At 43.3% G+C, this 20,515-nt stretch overlaps 1 long non-coding RNA gene across 1 annotated transcript in view; it reads left to right on the plus strand.

The window, feature by feature from the left end:
* Nucleotides 1-4,303: 4,303 nt before the first annotated feature.
* Nucleotides 4,304-20,515, plus strand: part of LOC130293167 (uncharacterized) — a 53,972-nt gene continuing 37,760 nt past the window's right edge. The window contains exons 1-2 of the long non-coding RNA XR_008848162.1: nt 4,304-4,407; nt 10,675-10,749. This is a non-coding gene — a long non-coding RNA (uncharacterized LOC130293167). The remainder of the gene's footprint in view (nt 4,408-10,674; nt 10,750-20,515) is intronic.

The following is a 20,515-nucleotide window of genomic DNA, read 5'->3' on the forward strand; positions in this document are numbered from 1 at the left end:
TAGTGTACCATTTTATATTACCAAGTGTTATCTACAACCAAGAAATTATTTGGGCCATCTACTATGAACTGTAACCATGAAGCTTAATGTACCACTATATGTGTTTGTATCCATCAGGAATGTGTGCCACTGATGTACCGTATATACTCGAGTATAAGCCGAGTTTTTCAGCACGATTTTTCGTGCTGAAAACACCCCCCTCGGCTTATACTCGAGTGAACTCCCCCACCTGCAGTGGTCTTCAACCTGCGGACTTCCAGAGGTTTCAAAACTACAACTCCCAGCAAGCCCGGGCAGCCATCGGCTGTCCGGGCTTGCTGGGAGTTGTAGTTTTGAAACCTCCGGAGGTCCGCAGGTTGAAGACCACTGCGGCCTTCAACATCATCCAGCCCCCTCTCACCCCCTTTAGTTCTGAGTACTCACCTCCGCTCGGCGCTGGTCCGGTCCTGCAGGGCTGTCCGGTGAGGAGGTGGTCCGGTGGGATAGTGGTTCCGGGCTGCTATCTTCACCGGGGAGGCCTCTTCTAAGCGCTTCGGGCCCGGCCTCAGAATAGTCACGTTGCCTTGACAACGACGCAGAGGTGCGTTCATTGCCAACGTACTTCTGCGTCGTTGTCAAGGCAACGCCTCTACTCCGGGCCGGAAGCGCGGAGAAGAGGCGCCCCCGGTGAAGATAGCAGCCCGGAACCACTATCCCACCGGACCACCTCCTCACCGGACAGCCCTGCAGGACCGGACCAGCGCCGAGCGGAGGTGAGTACTCAGAACTAAAGGGGGTGAGAGGGGGCTGGATGATGTTGAAGGCCGCAGTGGTCTTCAACCTGCGGACCTCCGGAGGTTTCAAAACTACAACTCCCAGCAAGCCCGGACAGCCGATGGCTGCCCGGGCTTGCTGGGAGTTGTAGTTTTGAAACCTCTGGAGGTCCGCAGGTTGAAGACCACTGAGGGCGAATGATGAGAAGAGGATGATGAAGGGGGGTGTGGGGATGATGAAGGGGGGTGGGGATGATGACAAGGGGATGATGAAGGGGGGGGTGTGGGATGATTACAAGGGGATGATGAAGGGGGGATGTGTGGGATGATAAGGGGATGATGAAGGGGGGATGTGTGGGATGATGACAAGGGGATGATGAAGGTGGGATGATAAGGGGATGATGAAGGGGGGATGTGTGGGATGATAAGGGGATAATGAAGGGGGGATGTGTGGGATGATAAGGGGATGATGAAGGGGGGATGTGTAGGATGATAAGGGGATGATGAAGGGGGGATGTGTGGGATGATGACAAGGGGATGATGATGAGGATGTTAATGACTGGTCTGGATGATGACAGGGGGGGATGAGGTATTTCCCACCCTAGGCTTATACTCGAGTCAATAACTTTTCCTGGGATTTTGGGTTGAAATTAGGGGTCTCGGCTTATACTCGGGTCGGCTTATACTCGAGTATATACGGTATATAAAAAAGAAAAAGATTGGTAAAAATCATCTGTTTAGCTATCCATGCTTAAGGGCATCTCTGTAAACTCCTTTACGTATCCCCAGGGTTAACTTTTTAAAAGAGCATTAAGGTATTCATGCCAGTATACTGGAATGGATAGCATTTAAAGAAAATACATGTATAGTGGTTGGTTGCTTGCTTGCTTGCATGATACAACCTGTCCTGAAATATTAAGGCTTGCTATTTCTGTGATAATGGAAAAAAAATAATTTTTGTGGAATGCTAAAATGAGTAAAGATGTTGTTTAGTAATTTTTGTGCCAAAAATGCCCTAGCTTTTTCAGAAGTTAATTGTCTACATTTTTCGAGATCTAAGAAACATAATGAATGTTCACAATTTATATTTGTTTAAACTAATAGTCTCAGAATCCTCATCTGAACTATAGGAAAGATAACACAATGTCCTCCTTGGAGCTTCACACATCTAGGATTAAACTGTGTTCAGATTCCAGAGCTTCACACGAATCCTTTCCAAATTACCAAGTTACCCAACCTTCTTGGCTAAAGCTGACTTTGGACAGGGAGCAGTGCCAGGCTCACCCTTTTAATGTCAGGCTCACACAGGATAGTATTCCTTCTCAGAAATAATTTATATCTCTCTCTAATTCTGCAGAATCTTACCTATGTCAACAGTAAATGCTGCTAAATTCTTACTATTTATTACGTAACTCAGAAGTGAATACTGGATAATAAATCTTTAGTATTTACATTGGAAACATCAGCATTGTTTGGACTTGTAATCTATCAATCTATCTATCTGTCTGTTGTTTGCTGGGTTGAGGTGTTATATCTAGACTGGTAAAAACCTGAAAAATCGGAAACTGAAAATATGGTATATTGTTATATTAAACCCATTTAGGACACAGCTATATTTGGTTATTAAATGGCCTTTAAAGGGGTACTCTGCCCCTAGACACCTTATCCCCCATCCAAAGGATAGGGGATTAGATGTCTGATCTGGGGGTTCCCACTGCTGGGATCCCCCACAATCTCTCCTGCAGCACACCCTGTCATCTGATGCACGGAGTGAGCTTCACTCCGTGCCTGATGAATGGTGATACAGGGGCCGGAGAATTGTGATGTCACAGCCCCACCCCCTCAATGTAAGTCTATGGGAGGGAGTGTGGTGGGACGGAGTACCCCTTTTCCTTGTTTATGTTGCTCACACTGCATTCAGTTCCCGCATAAGGTAATGCTCGCCCTCACATCTTAAGTGGGAACCTCCCCCCTCACTACTCAGAGCTGAAAACTGGCTGATGTGTGCATAGAGGCTCTGCGACATGCCTCTGGCTTACAAAACAGGTTGTTTCACAAGCCACAAGCATACACAGAGCCCTGTTTTCCTGTCAAAACTTAATGTTTTTTGTCTCAGCACTGCTGCAGCCGAGACACACAGGCAATAGTTACAGGGACAAGGCAGTGCTCTGCATAGTATGGCATTGATCAGTGTCATCGGCGCTCTGCTGCTCTGGCCTGCATAGCAGGCTAGGAGCAGCTGATCGCTGAACAGACGACGAGGAGGCAGGTGAGGACCATCCCGGCGTTCACACAGCTGAGCATGACCTGCAATGTCGCCGCAGATGACCTGATTAGGTTCATTGAGCTACTGGCACCGTTAACCCAACGGCGTCTATAGGGTTAATGCAGGGCATAGGCCCGATCAGCGGTGCCCGGCATTAGCCGTGGGTCTTGGCTGCCAGTAGTGACCAGGACACACCGGGTTTAACCTGTTCTCTGCTCGTGAGAACGGTTTAAACCCTGGTAACGGGACCAGGTACGTACAGGTATGCCAATAATCCTTAAGTCCCAGGATGCAAGGGCGTACTTGTACGCCCTAGGTCCTGGTGGCGTTAATGGCAGTTTCTACAACATTTTGAGGCACATATTAGGTATGTGTAAAATGCTACATATTTTTTTATCAGGGGATTGCAGAAGAATGTAAATTATTCACAAATCGCCATAAATTATATGGTTACATTATCCTATGGGCTGTGTTTGGTTATAGGTATAATATATATAATTATGTTTACTGTTTTAATACAAAAGAAAAAGAAGCGCTCCATAGTGCATTAACCGGGCAAGTTGAATTTCACAGTAGTTTACTGGAAGCGCTTACCCGGTAGGTTGTGCTAGTATACCAGGCACAACACTGTTAAGAGTTTCCAAAATGCAGCCAGTCCCACCACCACATAGGTGTAATGGTAACAGCAACCTCCAAACACTCCCAAGGGACTTCAATAGGCGCAGAAAGGATGAAGGTAATAGATGTATAGATGATAGCATTTATTTGCAGAACAACGCGTTTCAACGCCAGGACGGGCATCTTTCTCAAGTTCAGAACTTGAGAAAGACGCCCGTCCTGGCGTTGAAACGCGTTGTTCTGCAAATAAATGCTATCATCTATACATCTATTACCTTCATCCTTTCTGCGCCTATTGAAGTCCCTTGGGAGTGTTTGGAGGTTGCTGTTTACTGTTTTAAGGCATTTTAAGTAAAAAAAAGTTACATGCTAAATCTATTCTGTGATTCTCCGCTGAGGAACAGAGAGAGGGTTGCATCAGTGGGTGCCTGGACAAGGCAATGTCTATGTATCTGCTGCAGAGAGCCTACAATAAAATACTAGTATGATTTAAAAATAAAACACAAATATAAAAATAAAAATAAATATGCATTTCCTGCTTTGATTTCTGTTGAGTTCACTTATCCAATGAGTAGTGAATGTCTCCACAAATAATTAAAATCATTCAAGACGTGTAAGAATTGTATTGCATTTGGTGATGATCTGGATGCACACAAGATCTCCATGACAACAGTGCACCTGACAGTAATTGGAAGAGAAGATGTTGTCATCCAATTCCCTCAGGAGCAGAACATTAGGCTCTGGTTATGCAACTTCAAGTGATCTCAGCAAGTAAGATATTAAAGAACGAGTTTTCATATTCTTTATGTATATGAAAGGAACTTTTTCTTTGAAACTTTCTTCCAGTAGGTCTACTTTAGCCATGAAAGGCAGCCATCACAAACATGAAATACTATGTTAGTTGCAGTTTTTTTCTTCAATTTATATCTTTTTTTGTTCCTTCAAAACCAAGTCTAAGAAATGTTTTTTGAAATTAAAGGAACAATTTAATATAAATATATTGTGATGATCATTAAATCCTCAGATTAGGCTTTGGCTCTGGATTTTTGAGGCATCTGTTGTGCTGTTGTTTTGATACACCTGGTATAAGCCTACGTTGCTAATATATAAATAGCCAAGATTGTGCAATGGAAGTGGGAGCTGGCATACCCAAGATTCCTGCCTCCCATTTTCTCCCATTTTCCCCCATATTCCTGCCCAAATATTCATGCGACACCCTTCTCCCATGTAAGCGCAATGTGGGCGGGCATATGGGAACAGAGAGGAAGGAGGCAGGGATGCTGGATATTAGAGATGAGTGAATCGAAGCTGACAAACTCGAATTTGTTACGAATTTCATGAAATATTCGATTTGCAACGAAAGAGAATATCGCCCCGATTCTATTGCGTGAATCACTTAATTAAACTCAATTTACTGCGATCAAGGCTCCAGGGCATCTAAAATGGCGGATCCACATATCAGAACATGGGGCAAGGAATGCTGGGAAGGCGGGAAGGCAAGGCGGGAAGGGAAGTAGGCAGGATGACCCTGAATCACATGCAGGATGCAGCCTATCAGCAGCCAGTCACCCCTGTGATGTCACAGCCCTATATATTTGGCAGTCATTTTGTGGCTCGACATATCATTCATTACACTGCATAGAGATAGGACGGACATCGCTGTGGGTGTGACACAGAAAAGCTCATTCCAGCAGCGTTTCACATCCTAGTCACATCAGCATTCTGGTGGCCCGAGAGCAGTGTTTTTTTCACTGAAAAGGATTTTTAATGCAGCCATGAACCTCCCAGTTACTTTCTTCAGCATTGTATAACAGAGAGGGGCAGATAGCTGTGTGTTGCCTCATACATTTCAACAAGCTGCATCAACTTCATAAACCTTAGCAGAGGAAGCAGGAATAATATTTCAGCAAAATTCTGTGTCTTTGTTCCACAACAAATCATCTGTTGGTTAAACTAGTCTGTAGACGGTAAAATACCCATTAGTTCATTCCTAATAGTCTTTGACAGAGTGAAATTTTGTGTTTAGTACACAGATTTGTTGTGCTGCAGCACTGTTGTATTCTGCTGGTGTTGTGCAAAAATACTTTTTTTAAGTGTACTGTGGCACATTTTTCTGCCCTCATAAGTGCATATCACATACGTACATCTATGTGGTGTACTATTTTGTTCCTGTTAATCTGTCAAGGGCCTACATACTGTGAAAGGACAGCCAAAAGTACCGGCTGGTGTTTTATTCAAATAATTTTTGAATCATACAGTAGCGTATTTTTCTGCCCTCATAAGTGCATACCACATACCTACATCTAAGTAGTGTACTATTTTGTATCTGTTAATCTGTCAAGGGCCTAGATACTGTTAAACTCCAGGCAAAGGTACTCATCTGCTGTTGTTTTTACTCAGATACTTTTTTAAATGTACTGTAGTGCATTTTTCTGTCCTCATAAGTGCATACCACATATGTACATCTAAGTAGTGTTCTATTTTAAACCTGTTAATCTGTCAAAGGCCTAGATACTGTGAAAGTCCAGGCAAAACTACTCACCTGCTTGTGTTTTTACTCAGATACTTATTTAAGTGTACTGTAGCATATTTTTCTACCCTCATAAGTGCATACCACATATGTACATCTAAGTAGTGTACTATTGTGTACCTGTTAATCTGTCAAGGGCCTAGATACTGTGAAAGGACAGCCAAAAGTAATCACCGGCTGGTGTTTTATCCCAATACGTTTATTAAGCATACTGTAGCACATTTTTCTGCCCTCATAAGTGCATACCACATACCTACATCTAAGTAGTGTACTATTTTGTACCCGTTAATCTGTCAAGGGCCTAGATACTGTGAAAGTCCAGGCAAAAGTACACACCTGTTGCTGTTCTAGACAAATACTGTTTTAAGTGTAGTGAAGCGTATTGTACTCCCCTCATATACGCACTATGTCATGCAGAGAAGGGCCAGGACGTGCACAGAGGAGTGGCAGAGGCCTACATTTATCAGGCAGAGGTCGCAGCAGACTAGGGACGAGTGACAGCAGTAGTCGCAGCGTGAGGCCTTAGCTCCCGGTATCAGCTAGCGGTCGTGTCTCCACCAGCAACCCATCTGCCTTCACCGATTAGTTAACACGGTCATCCACTTCATCTGTGAAATCTGATACCCCCAGTCAACAGTCGGTGGGTTCCTTAGACACAACCTTCAGTTAGCATGGCCCGGGAGCAGTCCCTGTTCTCCCATTGCCTCTGTCCTATGCTGTTTCCTCCCCCACAGAAGTATCTTATGCTGCAGGTTCAGCTTCACTGTTCACTTAGGACAGTCTAATAAAGGACAGTCAGCAGCTACTGCCCAGCCAACAAGTGGAGGAGACATCCACCACTTCCTCCACTAGGTGGGCAAGTAGTGATGAGGAAAAAGACGTGGGAGGCGGTGTTGCCAGGGTTCAGGGTCCTAAAGCAGACACTGTTGAGGAAACTGAGTAGGACATCAGTGACGTGTAGACACTTGTTGATGATGATGAAGCCGATCGCAATTGGGAGCCGGGTGCAGAAGGGGCTTCATCATCATCAGGAGAAGAGAGTTGAAGGTTGCCCGTGAGGCAGCAGCTGAGCCAGCAAGGTGGTAGCATGGTTGGCAGTCAGCATGGTGGCAGAAGTGGAAATTCTGGACCCAAACGTGGCCGGGGGAGACCACCTGCTTCGTGGCAGCCTAACTTCCCGGGAGGTAGTGGATCAAGGGTTCCTGGAGACAGTGGCAGTAGCAGTCAGTTAGTGCGGACTGTTGGTGGGAAAATCAGCTACTTGGTGGTGTGGCAGTTTTTCATCAAGCATCCGGAGGAGGTTCACATAGCCACATGCAAGATATTTCGGCAGAAGGTGAAGTGTGGCCAGGGTCCACAACCTCCACCACCTCAGCCAAAGGGAGCAGTGTGTCATACCCTCCTTCTGTCACTCCAGATGCTCCTGCTCCTCATACTTTTAGTCAGTTATTCTGCCAACAATCCATCGGGGAAGCTATGTCCAAGAGACAACAGTATGCATCCACTCATCCAATGGCGCAGAAGCTGAATGTGCTCCTTTCCAAGTTGCTTGTGCTGCAGTCCCTCCCTTTTCAATTAGTGGACTCTGCACCTTTCAGAGAACTGATGGCTTATGCTGAGCCGAGGTGGAGAGTGCCAAACCGTCATTTCTTTGTGAAGAAGGCAGTACACGTCCCCGGAAACAATTTTGTGGAAGAGAAGGTAGTCCAGTCCTTGAGCTTGTTGGTGTGTACCAAAGTACACGGCAGTGCCGACGTCTGGTGCTGTAACTATGGTAAGGGACAATACATGTCCTTTATGGCTCACTGGGTGAATGTGGTTCCTGCACAGCCACAACACCACCTTGGATAGGTCATGCCACTTCCTCCTCCACTCTCTCAGGCCATTGGTCCTGTGACAGTGTGGGACTTCGCCTCCTCATTCTCCACCGTGCCCTCAGCCTCCACTGCCCAGACAAGTCTTAGTGGCCCTTCAGCATACCATGTGTACAGGGCACGGCAGTGTCACGCAGTTCTTCACATGGTTTGCCTTGGTGAACGGAGTCACACAGGGGAGGAACTGCTCAAAGTCATTGTCACACGTTGGATTTCCACCCACCATATGTTGGACCGACTGTACGAACAGAGAAAAGCCATCACCTATTTCTTGATGATCCTAGCGGATAGGGGTACTCCCCTGTGTAACTTCAATGTGAACCAGTGGCAGCTCATTTGTGACACCTGCCGTTTGCTCAGGCCCTTTGAGGAAGCCACATTATTAGTACGTCGCCAGGATTACGGGATGAACAACGTCATTCCACAGCTTCATTTCTTACAACACGTGTTGGAAACGATGACTGGTCAGGGCACTAGAAAAGTGGCACCTACATCTCACGGCCACATGAGCCCTGTGGAGGCTGAACTGGAGGAGGAGGGGGAGGGGCACAGTGGAGCACAGTTTAGGTTTCGCCAAATGGGTGTTTTTTCTAGTAATCTGACAGGAGAAGATGAGCAGCCAGAGTAGCTAGAGGCTTATGAGGAAGGCGAAACAGACGACCCAGACACACTGTGGCAGCATGCAGTGGAGATGGAGGCAGGGAGTCCTTCTGAGTCACTTGCACAAATGGCATGATGAATGCTCACTTGCTTTTGTAGTGACAGCTAAATTGTCACCATTCGGCAGCAGGATGACTTCTGGATCTCCACCTTATTGGATCCTCGCTACCGCCACAAAATAGGGGCCTTTTTTACACCCACTGAGAGGGAGAACAAAGTGACGTAATACAGAGGCATCCTATGTAGTCAGTTGGCAGATGCCTATCGGCACCATCGTCCGTCCTCTCGCAGGTCTGTATCGGGGGGGCCCCCTGCGCTCACCTTCCACTGCCATGGCTGCTGGGGAGGGGTGGCAGGAGCAGTCATTATTTCACTACCCCAGCACACTTCATATGCATGTTAGAACAAAGCAAAGTGTTCTACACCCCTATTGAGGCTCTCTGTAGTCCAGAAATAGCCGTTTTTAATATAGATTCTCCATGAATAAATTAGTATTGAACCAAAAAAAATTCGAAAAATTTGGTGAATCGGCTGAATCAAATTTTTCAGTTCGCTCATCTCTCATGGATATGACAGGTCCTACCTCCATTGTGCAAAGCCAGCTTTTAACCTATTAGCAATGAGGATACTGGGTGTATCTCAGGAACCGCAATACTAATCAGGGAAAATTTATCATTATTTATTTCAAATAGGTTCACCCACACTATGACCCTGTCTATTGGGTTTAGGGCAGATGAACAAGCTTTCATATTCCCTGCCATCGATATTATCCCACAAATATTTTTATATGTTTCACAGTATATTTTATGGTAAAATAAAAGAGGTCATAATGAAGTACAATCGGCCCTGCAAAAAATGCGGCTCTATATGGCTTTATATGGCTCTGTAGATGAAAAATTAAAGATAGAAGGAAAGGTAGAATAAATTGACTTCAGTGACTTCAATGTTGTCTGTGGCGGACTTTCCACAGTTGAGATTCCGTTGCCTAAAATTTGCTGTAGATAGCGCACAGAGACCCGTCCCTTTTTAAACTTGCAGCGGGAAAAACACTGCGAGTTTGAAAAGATAAACACCTGTGTAAACATATCATGGTACTATAAACGGATAGCACGGCTATGATAAGTAACTTCATGAAATATCATTCCCCCTAGCTCTTTCATGATCAAATGTAAGTGGGATTATTGAAAAGTGGAAGTGTTTAGGAACCACAGCAACTCAATGCAAAGTTACAGAGCAGGTCGGTGAGTGCTGAGGCGCATAGTGCATAATAGTCACCAAAACTCTACGCAGAGAGTTTTATGGCAAAGGCTTCTTTGGCCGAGCACAATGCCAAGAGTTGGATTGAGGGGTGTAATGCATGCTGTTGGTCTCCGGAGCTGTTGAAACATATTCTGTGGAGTGATGAATTACGCTTTTTTATCTGGCAGTCTGATGGAAAACTCTAGGTTTGGTAAATGCCAGGAGAATGTTACCTGCCTGATGGCATTGTACCAACTGTAAAGTAGGAGGAGAGCTTAGGCTATGGGGCTATTTTTAAGGAGTTGGCCTTGCCCCCTTAGGTTCAATGAAAAGAAATCCTAATGATTCAGCAATTGTATGCTTCTAATATTGCAAAGCAGGATGGACTTGCTGCGGCAGGCGGCACCCAGGTCGGCTACCCCTTATATGACTCGTCCACACAGGCAACCGAGATGTAAAGTGGTACTGGGAATATAAGGCAATTCGTAGGCAGGCGGCGCAGTAGCAAGGTCAGGTCATGAAGCAAGAGGTCAGAGGGCAGGCGGTACAGAAGCAAGGTCAGGGTATGTAGCAACAGGGTCTGGAACACGGCAAGGCAAGGCACAAACAGAATGCTTTCTCTTAGGCTAATAAGCCACAAAGATCCAGCAAGGGTCAAAAGGAAGTGCCTGTACTTATAGGGTCATGGGAAAGCAAGAACCAATTAAATGTTTACTGTCCTTTCAAATTTCGCAGAGCCGGCGTGCGCTTACCATAGGAGGCAGTGCGCATGCGGCGGCAAGCAGGAAGATAGGGGAGATGACATGGAAGGTAAGAGGTGGTGGGCAGGCTGCGGTCGTATTGCGGGATGCGAACCGCAGAACGAGAAAAGCCAGGCAGCGGAGGAGGAGTGCGTCAGCGCAACTCCTAACAGATGAGAGCATTTGGGGTCCCTTAGTAGCTTTGGCAAATAGGGACATTGAACCTGGAACCTCGCAGGTGCCTTCTGGCCTGGAGGGGAAGGGTAAGGTTTGTTGGGGGCCTCTCTCCCTTCGGAGAAGGGCTTGTAATAGGCCGCATCCTTTGTGCACTTTTTTTTGTGTAACAGGTTTTCACTTTTTCTAGCACCTTGGGTAAATGAGAGCACGTTACTCCGCTCTTAGATAAAAGAAGCAGCAAAGTGGATCAGTTTTTTCAAAAACATCATCCTCAATAACATTTTTACAGTTTTTTTTTTCATTTATACTAAAATCGGCAGTGGAAAATATGCAACAAACCTTCACATACAAACATAGAATGTGTCGGCAGATAAGAACCAATGTTGCGCATCTAGTCTGCTCAATGTTTTGAATACTATGAAAAGATTTATCAAAACCTGTTCAGAGAAAAAGTTGCTGAGTTGCCCATAGCAACCAATCAGATTGTTTCTTTCATTTTGAAAAAATCTCTGAAAATTTAAAGAATTTACCTGATTGGTTGCTATGGGCAACTCCTGAATAGAATGCACAGGGTGGGCCATTTATATGGATACACCTTAATAAAGTGGGAATGGTTGGTGATATTAACTTCCTGTTTGTGGCGCATTAGTATATGTGAGGGGGTAAACTTTACAAGATGTGTGGTGACCATGGCGGCCATTTTGAAGACGGCCATTTTGAATCCAACTTTTGTTTTTTCAATAGGAAGAGGGTCATGTGACACATTACACTTATTGAGAATTTCACAAGAAGAACAATTGTGTGCTTGGTTTTAACGTAACTTTATTCTTTCATGAGTTATTTACACGTTTCTGACCACTTATAAAATGTGTTCAATGTGCTGCCCATTGTGTTGGATTGTCAATGCAACCCTCTTCTCCCACTCTTCACACACTGATAGCAACAACGCAGGAAAAATGCAAGCACAGGCTTCCAGTATCCATAGTTTCTGGTGCTGCGCATCTCGTATCTTCACAGCATAGACAATTGCCTTCAGATGACCCCAAAGATAAAAGTCTAAGGCGGTCAGATTGGGAGACCTTGGGGGCCATTCAACTGACCCACAATGACCAATCCACTTTCCAGGAAACTGTTCATCTAGGAATGCTCGGACCTGACACCGATAATGTGGTGGTGCACCATCTTGCTGGAAAAACTCAGGGAACGTGCCAGCTTCAGTGCATAAAGAGGGGAACACATCATCTGTAGCAATTTCACATATCCAGTGGCCTTGAGGTTTCCATTGATGAAGAATGGCCCCACTGTCTTTGTACCCCATATACCACACCATACCATCAATTTTTGTGTTCCAACAGTCTTGGAGGTATCTATCCAATGTGGGTTAGTGTCAGACCAAAAGCGGTGGTTTTGTTTGTAAATTTCACCATTCACATAAAAGTTTGCCTCATCACTGAACAAAATCTTCTGCGTAAACTGAGGGTCCTGTTCCAATTTTTGTTTTGCCCATTCTGCTCACCTGAAACTATGGATACTGGAAGCCTGTGCTAGCATTTCTCCTGCGGTGTTGCTATCAGTGTGTGAAGAGTGGGAGAAGAGGGTTGCATTGACAATCCAACACAATGGGTAGCACATTGAACACATTTTATAAGTGGTCACAAACTTGTAAATAACTCATGAAAGAATAAAGTTACATTAAAATCAAGCACATCATTGTTTTTCTTGTGAAATTCCCAATAAGTTTGATGTGTCACATGACCCTCTTCCTATTGAAAAAACAAAAGTTGGATTCAAAATGGCCAACTTCAAAATGGCCGCCATGGTCACCAACCATCTTGAAAAGTTTCCCCCCTCACATATACTAATATGCCATAAACAGGAAGTTAATATCACCAACCATTCCCATTTTATTAAGGTGTATCCATATAAATGGCCCACCCTGTATAGTGTCCTCTGTACATTACCATTGGTCTATAGTGTCCTCTGTACTTTAAAACTGATCTGTGTCTTCTGAACTTGTATCTGTTTGTGTCTAATGTGTTCTTTGTTCTGTGTCCAGTGTGAACTGTGCCCTAGATTTCCTGATCCATTTTTATGTTATGTTTATCCTGCCTAGTTTGTATTTAGATATCTGTTCTGGTTATTGTATTCTCGTTATGTTCCTGACCTGTTCCCTATGTACAGTTCCGTTTGTTTTGTTGACCTTGATGCCATTGCATTTTAGTGCAGGAAGGGACTGGCTCCTAGTTGTCATTCACCGCTAGGGTGTCTGGGCAAGTAGGCAGGGGCTCACTTCTCCCTGACCCCTGTTCATGACAAATACCCCTTGTTTATGTATGTTTGCTCATTATTATACATAGTTGGTTGGCTTCATGTATTTATTCTTTCTAGTGCATAAAACTGATAAACTCCAAATTCCATTACTATGTTGGAAGGGACTGTACATAACTGAGGCTCTGACCACTTCACAGCGTCTTCTACCTGATATTGATCTTAAGCACATAGTAGCCATCAATACATTTGATTTTCCATGTAACTCTGGAATGGAAAATTAGATTGACGCTCTTCTAAATTATTATTTGGCTAAGAGGAAAAAAATATTCAATTGTTAAAGGGGTACTCCAGCCCTAATATATCTTAGGGGGAAAAGATGTCTGTTCATAGGGATCCTGCCACTGGGGACCCCCACAATGAGAATAAGTATCTAAAAACAAAACAGGTAAGTTTGCTAAATAAAGCCAACTGCAAACCTGTTTATTCTGCCATGCTCTACAAATAGAGAGATGGTTAAGGAGATAGAAATACCCCTTTAATGTGTGTAATTGCGAGCCCTATAAGTATAGAGTCTACAGAGTTTATACTTAAAATAACATTTTATTGAAGTAAAACTGATGAAAACTAAAAAACATGAAATCTTATGGAATGCTTCCAAATCTGATAACAACAAGTAATGAGTATGATTTACAGGCTTTAAGTTGGACAAGTATATTGTGAATGATAGATGGATTCTATTTTACTTTACATCATTGTTCATAAAAGAGGACATTTAAATTGATCTTATGTAAAAAAAAATTACATTTATGACTTAAAAAGTGCATTTTTCCATAAATAGAACCTTATTAATAGTGATGAGCGGCAGGGACCATATTCAAATTTGCGATATTTCCCAAATATATGGAGGAATATTCGTCCTATGTTCACGAAATTTGCAGATTTGCTATGTTCGTTCCCTTTTTTTCCATGTGAAAATTTGTAATGAAATTTGCATAGTGCGCATGCACGATTATATCTTTCACCTAAAAGAAGGGAGGGATCAGTGTTCTCTGGAAGTGCCGATATTTGTAAATATTTGCATATTCGCATATACAAAATATTTGCGCTCCAAACCGACTCACACAGTAAATAATATTGGAGCCTTCTTTGGACCACAAGCTGGAAGCAGGGAGGGATGATCACTTTTTTTTTTTTTACACAGTACACATGATTGTTGTGATGTGTACTGTGAAGAAAAAAAAAGAATATTCTTCATTACGAATATATATCACTATATTCTAAATATTCGCAAAATTGCGAAGTGACAATATTCACGGTAAAAATCAGCATTTTGAATATTCGCGCTCAACACTATTTATTAAGTCAATTTACACAATGACCTTGTTACCTCTCTACCACAGTATTTTCCTAGTCATGCCAACACACATTTTCCCCCTATTACTGCTTGGCTTGGAAAGGTTACAGGCTAAGTAACACATACTGTGGTTCCAGTCCGGAGCTGTTTTGTTTAACTGGACAGTTATTCAATATTCTGTCTGCATGAAACATGACAAATATGTGTCTCGACCATTTATAGGGCAAGTCTGTATAAAAGCAATAAGCTCATGGGTGGCTGAAGGTGAATAAGTTTAACCCAAATATGTTGAAAAGGACAAATGATTCCAAATTACACCTGTCACTCCAATTACAGTTAAAGTGTGACCAACATAATGTCTTGTTCTTTTAAAATTATAACACTTAAAAGCCAAAAATATATTTTAAAATGACACTTACTCAATTGCACTCAGGTAATTTTTGACATGAAAAACATACTAAAACAAAGAGTACAATGTCCTAGATAGGTCTATTTTTTGTGCAGTTTAAGTAATATCACAATTTACTATTTTCTGGGGGAAAAAAAAGAAAAAAAAAAAAAAGGGGGGTAATTGCATTGCAAAAAATTATGAAATGTGGAGCCACATGGTATATGGATGCGAAGATGTATACTCGAGTGTGGTGCAAACACAAAACCAAAAAATAAAATTGTAAAACATTGTTACACATCAACATATCCAAGTCATATCAGATGTTAAAATCAGGGAAACATTATCGTGTAATAAATATAGCAAAATAGTTACAATTATGTTGTTTAAAACCAACAGTAAAGCTAGCAATGAACTAGAAATTTTGGATGGCCAAAGAAGGCGGATTTAGGCCATTTTCTGCCAACCATTGGCACATTTTTGTGACACTAATAAGCTTGCAAAATGCCAAATGAAGGATATATCTGTGAAAAAGTTAATCTTCTCTATTAAATCTTTTGGTTGTTGTCAGTTTCTGCAATTGGAAAATGTTTCATGCCAAATAACAGATCTGTATCCATCAATGCAAGCCCAGACTAGGTCACAGATTACCTTAGTGATTAATCTTTGATTTGCCATTTTAACATAGTAGGGTCGAAATGGCAACAGTCACAGGTTGATAATAATCAGTAAGTCTACAACCCTTAAAGGGTTTTTTCTATAATGTAACAAGTTAATAAATCCCTGATCAATGGGGGTCCGACTTTGGATGGATTCCTGACAATTTTGAGAATGGGGGTTCTTGAGTGATTAGATATGTGGTCAAGTATGCACATTGCTGCTGTATTTAAAGTGTACCTGTTGTTAACAAATGTTTTTCTATAATGTAGATAATACCGTTATATGTGTATTTGCAGTACACATTGGTTAAAAAATGTGTATGTTTAGTCCCTGCAGCTAGTGCCTGTGTGTCTCCATGAGGAGTCCAAATACAGGAAGTGTGGGTGGACAAGCAGGGCTCTATACACTGAGGACAAGCAGGGCTCTGTACACTGAGGACAATCAGGGCTCTGTACACTGAGGACAAGCAGGGCTCTGTGCACTGAGGACAAGCAGGGCTCTGTACACTGAGGACAATCAGGGATCTGTGCACTGAGGACAAGCAGGGCTCTGTACACTGAGGACAAGCAGGGATCTATGAACTGAGGACAAGCAGGACTCTGTACACTAAGACAAGCAGGGCTCTGCACACTAAGGACAAGCAGGGCTCTGTACACTAAGGACAAGCAGGGCTCTGTGCACTGAGGAAAAGTAGGGCTCTAAACACTGCGGAAAAGCAGGGCACCATGCATTGAGGACAAGCAGGGCTCTGTACACTGGGAACAAGCAGGGCTCTGTACAATGAGGAAGCAGGGCTCTTTATACTGGGGACAAGCAGGGCTCTGTGCAGTGAGGTTCTGTGACATGTTCCTGGCTCACCCAGCAGGATGATTGACAAGCCAGAAGCCTGCATAGAGCCCTGCTTGTCCAGCCCTTACCTCCTGTATTTGGTCTCCTCACAGATACACACAGGCAATAGATGCAGGGACAGCATATTTTAACCCAAAAATGTACACATTTTTTAACCAATGTTTATTACAAATATACAGGTGAAACTCAATTCATTTCAGTAATGCAACTTAAAAGGTGAAACTAATATACGAGAGAGACTCATTACATGCAAAGCAAGATAGTTCAAGTTGTGATTTGTCATAATTGTGAGGATTATGTCTTACAGCTCATGAAAACCCAAAAGCCCCACCCCCCAGTTAGTATGATTTGGGGAGCCATGTCATCTGATGGTGTTGATCCACTGTGCTTCATTAAGTCCAGGGTCAAAGCATCCGTCTACCAGGAGATTTTGGAGCACTTCATGCTTCCTCTCCTTTTAATTAATGAAATACAATGGACTTTTGCACGATATTCAAATTTTTTGAGTTTCACCAGTATATATAATGGTATTATCTACATTAAATGAAATGTTTTTGTTAACAACAGATACACTTACCTGTATGGGATTGCTGGAAATAGTTTAGCGCTGTACTCAGCACATGGCCCTACACTTACCATGTGCCATGTCACGATTCGGCTGGCTGGAGGTGGATCCTCTGTGCCAGAGAGGGATTGGCGTGGACCGTGTCGGTGGACCGGTTCTAAATTGCTACTGGTATTCACCAGAGCCCGCCGCAAAGCGGGATGGTCTTGCAGCGGCGGTAGCAACCAGGTCGTATCCACCGGCAACGGCTCAACCTCTCTGACTGCTGAGATAAGTGCGGTACAAGGGAGTAGACAAGAGCAAGGTCGGACGTAGCAGAAGGTCAGGGCAGGAAGCAAGGATCGTAGTCAGGGGCAATGGCAGGAGGTCTGGAACACAGGCTAGGAACACACAAGGAAACGCTTTCACTGGCACAATGGCAACAAGATCCGGCAAGGAAGTGCAGGGAAAGTGAGGTAATATAGCCAGGGAGCAGGTGGAAGCTAATTAGGCTAATTGGGCCAGGCACCAATCATTGGTGCACTGGCCCTTTAAATCTTAGAGAGCTGGCGCGCGCGCGCCCTAAGGAGCGGAGCCGCGCGCGCCAGGACACGACAGCCGGGGGCCGGGACAGGTAAGTGACTTGGGATGCGATTCGCGAGCGGGCGCGTCCCGCTGTGCGAATCGCATCCCCGCCGGCAATGTCAGTGCAGCGCTCCCGGTCAGCGGGCCTGACCGGGGTGCTGCAGAGAGAGGAACGCCGCGAGCGCTCCGGGGAGGAGCAGGGACCCGGAGTGCTCGGCGTAATATACTTGTTGACTAAAAAAACATGATGCACTGTTAAATCAATTATCAAAATCTGAGAGGGAGAGCTTCCTGGGTAGAGAACCCCCTATGATGTCAGTACAATATATTGGAAGAAATTACATAACTTTTGCTCCCGCATAAGTTTCAGGACATTTCTTCTTTCTTATTAGACCAGAGCAGGATTTTATACAATTTCATAGATTGTTGCGTGTCATCTGATCCAAAGGTTATCAACAGTAAGTAACTTAAGTTTAACAGACTCTTTTATAAGATATTATGCTTGCTCATAGTATTTTGCTCAGCATGTTAGGCAAAACCATAAATTAGTTTAAAACTCAGAAAAAACAACAAATCTGTTCATTATAAGTTTTCCTGTGTCAATTCCACTCCTGATCTTGGTTAAACAGTGACCAATATACAAAAATACTGATCAAAATACTTTGAGTAAACCCAGTCTTAGAGTAAAAGGATAAGTTTATTGGGGAAAATGACACAACTTTAAGAAAGTTCTAGTATCCTTTTGGCATGCCGATTCCGTATGGCATCCTTTGACACATTTGTCCATGGATGTTGCACATGGGGCTGTAGATTTACTAAGCTGCCTCTCCATAAATGCTTGATTGATGGTAAATCTGGTGACTTGGAAGGCCAGGGAAGTTTGGTAATCTGATGAAGAGATTCCTGGGAAACCCTTGGAATCCATAAGAGGCAACACATGTGTCTGCATGATGTCCTGCATGTATTGCTGAGCTGTAAGTGTCCCTTCTATCTCTACTAGAGATGACCAACTATGATGGCACAAGATCATCACACTAGCAGTAAGGGCAGCGTGTTCTCTACAGAAATTACAGGATTGAAGGGCTAACCATATTGCCTTCATACTGGAATCAGACCATTGTCAGATCCCAAACAGAACCTGGGTTTGTTGCTAAAGGCTATACTGTTCCAGTCGCAGTAGCAGTGCAAGTTTCTGATTCAGTAGCAGTCCTGGTATCTTGTTTATGACAGTGGCAGGATAGGTAAGGAAACCACAACACCAAATTTCCTTCTAAAAATCTCCTTGAAATGATCCGGGCAAAAACAGGGGAGGGTAATGAAGGTTCCACCTGTGTCTGGATTGTGAACAAGGAAACTGTTGGATCTGCTCATGCTTGTCAGATTGAATGATCCTCTCTACTAGTGGTCTATCTGGCCAGTCTGAAGCTTGTTTGCTGTGTTTGTGTGCCCTCAGGTAACCACTGTTTCCAACATCTCCTAGAGGCTTAGTCAGAACGGCATACATGCCGGGAAATTTGTAAATGGTCATCTTGCTTCTCTCAATTCAAATATGCATCCCCCACTTTTACATTTGGATAGCCTGTGACTTGGAAAGAGAGTTTAGGCACCCCACCATAGCAAACCTGGTTTTGGCTAAATAACTGTGATCCATTAGTGAGATCTAGATCTGCAGTGTCATCTCTGTCAACTGGACAAAAGGTCTTCAATTGCATTAAAGAAGCATGTCTAGTAGTCAGTGATCTCTCATTAAGAGGTTCAATATCCAAAAGTAGCCTCTAATAGCCTTTATATAGGGCAGCAGGGGAAGAATTTTTACATCCTTTAACCCCTTAAGGGCTTTTTCCATTTTTTCATTTTCAATTTTTCCTCCTAAACTTTAAAAATCATAACTCTTTAACATTTTCACCTAAAATTCTATGTGATGACTTATTTTTTGTGTCACTAATTCTACTTTGTAATGACATTAGTCATTTTACCCAAAAATCTACGGTGAAACGGGAAAAAACTCAATGTGCGACAAAATTGATGAAAAAACACTATTTTGTAAGTTTTGGTGGCTTCTGTTTTTACGCAGTACATTTTTTGGCAAAAATTACACCTTATCTTTATTTTTTAGGTCCATACGGTTAAAATGATACCCTACTTGTATAGGTTTTATTTTGTGTCACTTCAGAAAAAAATCATGAATACATGCAGGAAAATGTATACGTTTAAAATTGTCATTTTCTGACCCCTATAACTTTTTTATTTTTCTGTGTTTAGGGCGCCATGAGGGCTCATTTTTTGCGCTGTGATCTGACATTTTTAGCGGTACCATCATCTGTTCTGATCAGACTTTTTAATCACTTTTTATTCACTTTTTTGTGGTATAAAAAGTTATAGAAAATGCAATATTTTGGATTTTGGAATTTTTTTGCGCGTACACCATTGAACGTGCGGTTTAAAAAGTGGTATATTTTTATAATTCGGACATTTCCGCATGCGGTGATACAACATATGTGTATTTTAATTTTTATTTACACAGTTTTTTTTTTGTTACTAGGAAATGCCGGGTGATTCAAACTTTTAATTCAGAAGGGAATACCTGAAAGGGTTAACCTTTTTTTTACACTTTTTTTTTGCAAGCTGATAGGTGCCATAGAGACCTATCAGCTTGCAATGGCTGATTTCGTTCACAGACTGCTGCCTTGCCGTTTCATGGCAACAATCAGTGAAATTGGTGATTGATTGCTCAAAAATGGATCTCAGGCTTGAAGCATTCAATCAGCGATTGGACTGCTGGAAGGAAGGTAACTGTAGTACAGCTGTTTGGGATGCCGCGATTATACTGCGGCGATCCCGAACAGCTCCCTGAGCTAGCCGGGCACTTTCACTTTAGTTTTTAGCCGCGCGGCTCAGCTTTGAGCGCGCAGCTAAAGGGTTAATTAGCACGGCACCGCGATCAGTGCCGCACGCTATTAGCGGTGGGTCCCGGCTTCACTATAACGCCGGGCCCGCCGCGATATGAC

This window comes from Hyla sarda, chromosome 10 (assembly GCF_029499605.1).
Source record: "Hyla sarda isolate aHylSar1 chromosome 10, aHylSar1.hap1, whole genome shotgun sequence".
NCBI classification, from domain to species: domain Eukaryota; kingdom Metazoa; phylum Chordata; class Amphibia; order Anura; family Hylidae; genus Hyla; species Hyla sarda.